General features: G+C 47.6%; 1 protein-coding gene across 1 annotated transcript in view; it reads left to right on the top strand.

The window, feature by feature from the left end:
* Positions 1-10,107, top strand: part of GBF1 (golgi brefeldin A resistant guanine nucleotide exchange factor 1) — a 191,172-nt gene that overhangs the window by 100,595 nt on the left and 80,470 nt on the right. The window lies entirely within an intron of this gene.

Raw genomic sequence — 10,107 nt, 5'->3', positions numbered from 1 at the left:
TGCAGCCTCTGTGCCACCTGCTCCCCACTGGCCCTGCATCCCCCCCCACCCCTGCAGCCTCTGCGCCCCTGCCTGCCCTGCTCCTCCTTGCCCTGCAGCCTCTGCACCCCACCGCCTGCCCTGCCCCTGCGCCCCCCTGCCCTTGCCTGCCCTGCTCCTCCTCGCCTGCCCTGCTCCTCCTCGCCCTGCAGACCCTGTGCCCCCTGCTCCCCACTCACCCTGCACCCCCCCGCCCCTGCAGCCTCTGCGCCCCCATCTGCCCTGCCCCTGTGCCCCCCTGCCGCCTCTATGCCCCTGCCTGCCCTGCTCCTCCTCGCCCTGCAGCCTCTGCACCCCCCCGCCTGCCCAGCTCCCCCACTCCCCCGGCAGCCTCTGCCTGGCGGGGGCTTCGGATGCTCAGCGGCGACCGGGGCAGCGCGGGTCCCTGCAGCCCCGGCACACGCCGCACTCCCTGCCCCGCAGCCTCCTTCCTGCTGCGCGGGGTGATGGGGCCGCAGGAAGGGTCCCCCAGTGGCTGGGGAGTCCCCGTCCGTGAGGGAAGCCTGAGCCGTTGGCTGGGCCCGGCCTCCCCGTGGTCCTGCGGGCTCGGCCCGCACGGCCACCGGGGGCAGCAGCAGCCCCTTCGCCGCCTTCTGCGGCTGCGCCCCCCCTTCCCCTGCCCAAGCTCGCTACAATGTAGCCGGGCAGCTGGGCTGCACTGCGGACCCGGCGGGTCGTGCTGGGGCCAGGCGGACCCTGGCTTATGCTGCCTCCCTATTTCCCCAGACATGTCCGGCTTTTTGGCAATTCCCTCCGGACGGGGATTTGAGTACCAAAAAGCCAGACATGTCCGGGGAAATCCGGACGTATGGTAACCCTACTTAGGAAGGGGTATTTGGGAGGGTGCTGGAGGGGGGTGTGTGTACTGGGAGGGAGTATTGGGGGGGGGTACTGGAGGGGATGTGTGTACTGGGAAGGGTACCTGCAGGGTGCTAGAGGGGGTACTTCCGGCCTCACTCTCGAGGTGGGGGGCACTGTCACTCCCTGTCATGGTGTCAAGGCAGATGGGCAGGCCTAGGATGCAGTGTCAACTATCCATCAGCGCCTCCCTACCTCTTCCGCTCCCCAGGGCTGGGAGCCAGTAGCTGCAGCGGAGGGACCAATCATGACACAGAGCCAGCTCTTTCTGAGCTGTGATGTCTGCTCTGCAAAAATCTGGACATTTGCTCTTATTTGAAAAATCCACCTGGACAGAGGGTGGAGGATCTAAGAGGAGGAAATGTCTGGGAAAGCCAGGATGTATGGTAACGCTAGTTGAAGATGTCCTGGAGCTGTTTCCTAAAGGAGACCCAACCCCTCTATGGATCACTAGAACCCAATTTTTACTATAGCTCCCACCCTGCCTTCTGAGCAGTTTGCAGATGATGGAGACCCTTGAGATTTTGATCTGCTTTTGACAGTCACTCAGTTTGTTCTTCTCCATAGTACACAACATTAATGAGGTGGCTGCAGTCTTTATTGCACAGCTGAAATCAGGTGCCCAATGAGAGGAGAAATTTCCCATGTTTCTGAGAGCTCATGCAATGAGATGCCCCTTGCTGGGAAGCTCACTTGGAGAGACCTCTTTAATTATCAGTATTTCTGAGCCTCTTGCTGGTGTGGCCACTTTCACTGAAAAGTGATGTGACATCTGACTCTGGCAGAGCAGGAACCCTAGATTCATAGATTCTAGGACTGGAAGGGACCTCGAGAGGTCATCGAGTCCAGTCCCCTGCCCGCATGGCAGGACCAAATACTGTCTAGACCATCCCTGATAGACATTTATCTAACCTACTCTTAAATATCTCCAGAGATGGAGATTCCACAACCTCCCTAGGCAATTTATTCCAGTATTTAACCACCCTGACAGTTAGGAACTTTTTCCTAATGTCCAACCTAGACCTCCCTTGCTGCAGTTTAAGCCCATTGCTTCTTGTTCTATCCTTAGAGGCTAAGGAGAACAAGTTTTCTCCCTCCTCCTTATGACACCCTTTTAGATACCTGAAAACTGCTATCATGTCCCCTCTCAGTCTTCTCTTTTCCAAACTAAACAAACCCAATTCTTTCAGCCTTCCTTCATAGGTCATGTTCTCAAGACCTTTAATCATTCTTGTTGCTCTTCTCTGGACCCTTTCCAATTTCTCCACATCTTTCTTGAAATGCGGTGCCCAGAACTGGACACAATACTCCAGCTGAGGCCTAACCAGCGCAGAGTAGAGCGGAAGAATGACTTCTCGTGTCTTGCTCACAACACACCTGTTAATACATCCCAGAATCATATTTGCTTTTTTTGCAACAGCATCACACTGTTGACTCATATTTAGCTTGTGGTCCACTATAACCCCTAGATCCCTTTCTGCCGTACTCCTTCCTAGACAGTCTCTTCCCATTCTGTATGTGTGAAACTGATTTTTTCTTCCTAAGTGGAGCACTTTGCATTTGTCTTTGTTAAACTTCATCCTGTTTAACTCAGACCATTTCTCCAATTTGTCCATATCATTTTGAATTATGACCCTGTCCTCCAAAGCAGTTGCAATCCCTCCCAGTTTGGTATCATCCGCAAACTTAATAAGCGTACTTTCTATGCCAATATCTAAGTCGTTAATGAAGATATTGAACAGAGCCGGTCCCAAAACAGACCCCTGCGGAACCCCACTCGTTATGCCTTTCCAGCAGGATTGGGAACCATTAATAACTACTCTGAGTACGGTTATCCAGCCAGTTATGCACCCACCTTATAGTAGCCCTATCTAAATTGTATTTGCCTAGTTTATCGATAAGAATATCATGCGAGACCGTATCAAATGCCTTACTAAAGTCTAGGTATACCACATCCACAGCTTCTCCCTTATCCACAAGACTCGTTATCCGATCGAAGAAAGCTATCAGATTGGTTTGACATGATTTGTTCTTTACAAATCCAAACCAATCTGATAGCTAGGGACAAGAACACATGAGCGCCTTCCAAAGTGCTTTAAATAATGGCTTAGCCATCATAATTTTTAAGTCTGAACTTTCAAACACCCAATACTTTGTTTAAACAGATTTTATGATGGCTAAGCCATTATTAAAATAGGTTGGAAATGGGTTTTACTGTCTCTTCCCTGAGGTTCCCATGCTGCCAGAATATCGCACAATTTTGCTTTTCAGTCAGATGTCTCAAAAAGATTGATCTGCAAACAGCTCCTTGTCTCCCTTCCCACCCCAATTCTTGATCAAAAGTTCTTCTCTATTAACTTTCAGGGCTGAGCTACTCCTTTAAGGATGTGACCCCTCCCTTCTCCTCCAAGCAGTAAATGAACCTTCAACCCAAGCCAGTAATAGAACAGGGAAATGGAAGATGCTGTCCAATTTTTACAAAAACAAAGAGGAGTCCGGTGGCACCTTAAAGACTAACAGATTTATTTGGGCATAAGCTTTCTTGGGTAAAAAACACACTTCTTCACTCCTCATTGTTTTTGTGGATACAGACTAACACGGCTACTCCTCTGATAATTTGTCCGGTTTTTGTTATCAGTAGAGACTAGATGAGGGCGTAGTGCAGTGGTTCTCAAACTTTTGTACTGGTGACCCCTTTCACATAGCAAGCCTCCGAGTGTGACCCCCCCCCCTTATAAATTAAAAACACTTTAAAATATATTGAATACCATTATAAATGCTGGAGGCAAAGCGGGGCTTGGGGTGGAGGCTGACAGCTTGCGACCCCCCCATGTAATAACCTCACGACCCCCAGAGGGGTCTTGACCCCCAGTTTGAGAACCCCTAGCATAATGGCTGAGAAAGCTACATTGAAGGGGCACAGACGGCAATTGCAATATGTGGGCTGGAAGTACTGGGCATATGATTTTGGACTTGACAGTTCTCTTCAATATTGGCTGTAGTGCTGTGTGAACCTTTGATGGGAGACCTTCTGAACTACATTATCGAAGCACAATAGCACTGAATAAATGTAGAGTTATTTTTATGAGTTTCTCTGTTGACTTTGTTTAAATAAAAGCTCAAGAATTATGTTTAAAACTTTCTAGAAATGTTAGTGCTGTTTTTAGGTGCTGAATTTATAGTCCAGGAAAGGGATGTTGTCTGTTTACAGATAACATATAGCATGGGCACATGCTATACAGGCTTCCCCCATATAACAATGCACTGCCACTGAGCTTCAGTCCTCTTATGAAAAGATGGTACAAGATTTCAATCATCCTGCATGTTGAATCCTTGGTGCATCTGCCAACACAACCAATAAGGGGCCCCTAATGACATGATGGACACTAGTCCCCTAAAGAACTAGACTGAGACCAGAGATGTCACATAGGCCACTGAACAGCCTTCAGATGGCGGTCACTAGAAACTTCACTGGGTTTCAGTCTCTCTCTGAAGGTACTTGGATTTGCTCAGGGAGCAATCCCTTTCCTTACACTCCCCTCCCAAAAAATACAGGTAATTACTCCAAATATCAAACACTATTCTATTTGTATATTAATATTTTTAACTATATATGGAGATCCTAATGGAAATAGATCTTTAAATAGTGCAAAAATCCTATTAATAGAGAACTCGGTGAAGAGGGGAAACAAAGACGGACAGCACCATCTCATAATTAGGGCTTCTATTTTGGGGGATTTATTTTTAGCAATTTGTGAGTCTTATGTAGATGTCCAAAAATTGGAGGTTTGGGGGACTTTCTCATGTATATTATATACATCACTCATTACAGTAGTATATGCTGTAATGATTAATCTCTTTGTAATGTTTCCTAGTGGCCTTTAACATAGTACTGTTTCAAACAGCACTGCATTATAGCACACTAGGGAACCTTTAGTGCGCTCCAGCAGGGTCTAGATGGACCTGTTAATGCACAACATGTTAATGCACTGTACAAATCATACCCCTGTAATCTGCATTACTGCTCCTTGTAGACAAGCCCTTAGATATAAGTAACTATTTCCAGTGTTAATGTGATGTTTATTGGATAAACACAGATTTATTTTTTTTTGTTTATCGGGGTGTTTAACAGTATTGTTTGGTTCAAACTTTAAATCAGAAGCTCTATTCATATTCAAATTCCCAAATGAGAAGTTGACAGAGCAACTGATTTTGCAATGGCAAGTAGTTTGTCAGTCCAATCTTTCCATTCTCTCCCAAACAGTTGTCTATGGGAGGGGATTACTAATGTCTGTTCGTCTTCTCTCCTTCCCCCCAAATAGTATCTCTTTGCAACAGGGAAGGGAAGATTGCTAGCTGTGAATCTTTGTACAAGCCTTTCTGCTCTGGATTTTGGTTTGTTGGTGGGAAAAGGAACGTGTAGTTTTCCTTCTTCCCTATGCTACTTTCACAAAAAGAGTTCAGCTTATCTTCTTCTCAGACTATGCCTCCTTCAGTTATTTTGGTGTGTAGTGTGTGAGTGATCATCCCCAAATTAACTCTTAAGAAAGTTGGAAATCCTGAGTAGTTGTATACTTCAGAAATGGCTTGTTACCTGAGTTTTGTGCCTGTAGGAGACTAATGAACTGGGGAGGAGGAAGATCCTGATTGAGAATCTAGAGTGCACCTGGTTCCATCCAGCTCCATCTTCTCCTGGCAGGGAACCTCTGGTCCTCTGCTGGTTTGACTCTGTCCCATCTTTTCCTGCTTCTGGATCCTGCCACCTCTTGCAGTATGGATCAGGTGGCTCAGCCAGCAGCAGGTGAGGAGAGGATGCTTCCCTAGAACATGCTGAAAACGCTACCCAGTGGTGAGGGCATGCAGGCAGAGAGCAGAAGGCTTCTCCCCCCACTGCGATGGAGGACAGTTTTGGTTATTTGAATAGTGGAGAAGTGTGGGGAGGAGAGTTGCCCTTTGAGGAGCTAAGGACTTGTATGCTTTTCTGTAGGGTTTTAAGGGTAAATCCAAGACTTAGTCAGAGATGGAACCGGCGTTTCCTGCATTACTGGCTTGCAGCTCTTTGTTCCGTGGGTTCTGATATTTCTGAGCCTTTTGGTACCACAGTAGTACCATCAGCTTACAGTGTGTTCATTTATATTGTAAAGTCTTTTACAGCAAATTTCATGTAAAACACCTCACTATCCTAGAAGCTGAGTGCTGTATCCAGAAATAAGCCTAGGCTTTTGCATGCACAGGGGACTCTAGGCTCTCTTGGTTCTTGTTTTCTGGCCTGGTTATGATAGAGCAACAACACTAGTTGATCTTCTCAAGACTGATCAGGTGTCAGTGCTGATTCATTTTAATCTGTCAGTTGCCTGTGATACTGTTGACTGTGTGACATTGCTGGACACATCTGCTGCTGTCTCTAGCAGGAGTAGATGGGGTTGCTAGTGAGTGGCTGTGCTCCCTTTCAGAGACATCCCAAAAGATAAAGGTTCATATACCCTGAGGCTTCTCATATGTAGGTGACGTTCCTGGATAGGCTTGTCTTTGGGGATTAAACCCAGGACCTCTGGATGTAAAAGCATAAGATTGACGATCAGGTCCACTAACTTGAAGGCAGTAGCATGTAGGAATGTGTTGCTCCCTAATCACAAGTCCAAGAAAACGGCAAACTGTTCCCTTGGTAACGAGGCGGGAGTGACCTTGTCCCTGGGTCTGTATTTGGAAAACTTATTGGCTAGCCTGACATCACCCTTGCAGCTAGTGTTCACGTGCTCAAGAGATGGGTTTCTTATCTTATGTAATTGTACACCGCATGTCTTCTTCATGGACAAAAATGTAACCACTAAGGAGAGTTGTAAACAAAGAGGAGAAGAATAAAAACCCCAGGAAAGGTTTTTTCCTGAGAGGCTTTTTGCAGGAGGCTTGTAAAGCTCTCTGGCTACCAACAAACCTGGCGTTCTGTTTCCTTTCCTGCGTCGTCACCACAGCAGTAGCAGATTTGTAATCTTCTGTGACCTTGTCTTCACTGTGGAAAATGGTGTATTAACGAAAGATAAAATCCTAGTGAAGACAAGGCAGTTTGTAGTCCTTCATATGAGGTAGCAGATAGTTTAAAAACTAGTCTCACTCAAACTCCTAATGTATGTGAAGGCTACAGACTGCCTTGTCTTCACTAGGATTTTAGTTAACCAGAGTTAAATTGGATTGAGAACACATCTCTTTTTCTTAGGGCTTGTCTACACTTACATTTTATAGCGCTCTAGTTTGCTGGCTCAGGGGGGTGAAAAATCACCCCCCCCCCCCAAGCGCAGCTAGTCTGAGCGCTTTAAAGCGCTAGTGTAAACAGGCTCCGAGTGCTGGGAGCTGTGCTCTCAGCGCTCAGAGCTAATCCCCTCGTGGCCCCCACACTCGCACTTCAAAGCGCTGCCGCGGGAGCATTCCCGCAGCAGCGCTTTGAAGTTTCCAGTGTAGCCATGCCCTTAGTGAAGACAAGGCCTATATGTGGTCCAGACGCTAGATGCAGGATAAAGAAACGTATTACCATGTGATATGCACTAACACACTGTGGCTCTGTATGCTCATCCCTCCTGTTCAAATAGTATGTGTGGTGTTTAGTAGGGTTGTTGAGAGAGAGATATGAGCTATGATGTGTTCTGTATCCTGATACCCAGCTCTGTTTCTGTCTTGTCAATATAGTTGATGCAGTTTAGTTACTCACTGGCTGAGGCTTCACACAGGTAAGATTAAGGAGAAGCTTGTTAGTAAGGGAAGAAGCAGCAGAGATTTATATAAGTCCCCTTAACTGAGGCAGTGCATCTGTTTGTTACTCAGGATCTCAATTTGGGATTCATAGAAAAGTAAAGCTTGAAGGGACCTCGAGATGTCTCGTGTGTCAGTGTCCCATGCAGAGGCAGGACTGTGTTAGGTCCTAAGCTTCCTTTGGGTGGGCAGGAGCAATTTTTTCATCTCTGTGCTTTTCTTGACAAGCAATCTTGAAGGCCCCAAGTGGTATGGGTCTTGGGTACCTGAGACACCAGCTCTCTCCCAGTGTGGTACTGCTGCAGTTGTGAAACAGACACTGAGCGATCAGCCTTTGGCTTAAAAGGAAGCTGTCTAGTTACGTAAGGGCTCTTTCTATGAGGGATCCTCAGCGCTGGGACTGTTAGTATACACGGGCCTGATGAAACCTTGATTTATTAACATTCAAAGCACAATTCCTCTATCTTTCTGGATTCTTATAAGAGAGGGCTGAGGGAAGGGTGAATAGTTTGGCAGGTATGTACGATGGGTTGATTAACTTGGTGACTATTTTGATAGATAGCCATCCTCCTCAAAGCTGATCCTAAGTCTGTCAATATAGATCCGTTAGTTTTGTATATTTTTAATATTGCACAGGTGCCTGTAACCTTAGAAAAGTGTGCTTATAACAAGGCAGGGATTTTCCCCAGCTTGCTAACGACTCACTGCCACGCTCTGTCTCTTGTAGGCACATTTATTGTCCAAACTTAAACAAAACGGCTCCTCAGCTCACCCGTTACATTTTCAGCTTTCACTGCCTTCCCTGCCAGGGGACTCTGGCAGTCTTGCTCCTGTTCCTGCAGCTTCCTGCCTCTTTCTCAGCCAGTTCCCCCTCATTGGGTCTCTCGCTGACTCTTTATAGCCCCAGCTGCACTCTTTTAAGCCTAACTAGGGTCAGATGACCAGGCACAGGTGCACTGGCCCTGCTCCCTCTTAAAGGGCCAGTCACCCTGTGACAGTTCTATTAAGCAAATTTAGGATATGTCTACACTGCAATTAAAACCTACGGCTGGCCTGTGCCAGCTGAATCGGGTCCGTGGGGCTCAGGCTAAAGGGCTGTTTAATTGTGGTGTAGACGGGGCTTGGCCTGGAGCCAGAGCTCTAGGACCCTGTGAGGTGAGAGAGTCCCAGAGCTTGTGCTGCAGCCTGAGCCAAAACATCTAAGCTGCAATTAACTTTTTAGCCCAAGCCCCTGCAACCCTGAGTCAGCTGGCACATGCCAGCTGTAGGTGTCTAATTGCAGTGTAGACATACTCTTAAGCATTGTTGAAAGCCTGTCTCATGATCTCTGCATTTCCATGAGCTATTGAGAAGTCGTACAGTTGTAATGTCATATCAGAATATTATCTTTTCTGTGCTCCTTGTGGTTTTTTGTCTACAGCTTTTCTTTCTCACTACAAATGGAGTAGAAGAAACCATATTACTTTGCTTTAGGCTATGTCTACACAGTTAACCTGGGTAATTGGCATCTGGGTCTGAGCACCCAAGTTGTCCTAGTCCTACTGTGAGCAATCCCACTGCAAAGCCATAACCTTGTTAGTGTGTCTGCTCTTGCCTCTAGTTCTTTATGCTGAGACACTCTAGGATTCTTTCCCTGTCAGCTGTGGGATAAATTGTCTGTCCTTCAGGGGGAATTGTGGGAAGGCATTGGAGAACTATCAGCACTAGAATGATTTAGCTTGAAAAGTAAGTGAGCTCCAGCCTGAGTCAAAGTTATGCCTGTATTCTAACTCACAAGCCTAAACTTAAAGCATCTCCAAACCCAGGTAGAAAGTTCCCTTCTCAACACACAACTCCATGCATCTGCCTGTCTCTGTGGCCGCTGTACAGAGGACTCCTGTTGTACAAAGCAACAGGAATTGGGGTAATAGCACATTCTTTTTCGAGTGATGGTCCCTATTGCATTCCACTGAGGGTTATGGTCATGCACCATGTACCCAGAACCGGAGCCTTTCAAAGTAGTCATGTGTGTTGGTCCGCACATGTGCCCTTGCATTGCCTTGTGGTTTCGCCCGAGGTGATAAAGGGCAGGATGGACCGACAATGTCTTCAGTTCCTTCTCACCAACACATAATCTGAGTGGGAGCTTCTGCTTTTCTCTTGTCCTTGGTGACTTAGATGCCGACTCCGTGTGTGCTCCAGTGCCAGAGCACCGACGGGGGGAAAAAAAATATTGGGTGCTTAGCACCCACTGGCACCCAGCTCCTCCCCAGTGCCTCCCACCCACCAATGGCCCTGTCGAACAACTTCTCCCCCTCCCTCCCAGGACTCCTGCCCTCTGTGTTCAGCTGTTCCATGGCGTGCAGGAGGCACTGGGAAGAAGGGAAGGGGGCAGAGGTGGGGCCGGAAGTGGAGCGGGGGCAGAGGTGGGGGATTGGGGGAAGGGGTGGAGTGGGGGCGGGGCCTGGGGCGGAGTGGGGGTCAAGC

This window comes from Terrapene carolina, unplaced genomic scaffold (genome assembly GCF_002925995.2).
Source record: "Terrapene carolina triunguis isolate 2854851 unplaced genomic scaffold, T_m_triunguis-2.0 Scaffold310, whole genome shotgun sequence".
Taxonomy (NCBI): Eukaryota; Metazoa; Chordata; order Testudines; family Emydidae; genus Terrapene; species Terrapene triunguis.
Note: the sequence above shows the minus strand (reverse complement) of the source record. Positions and strands in the feature narration are given on the sequence as shown.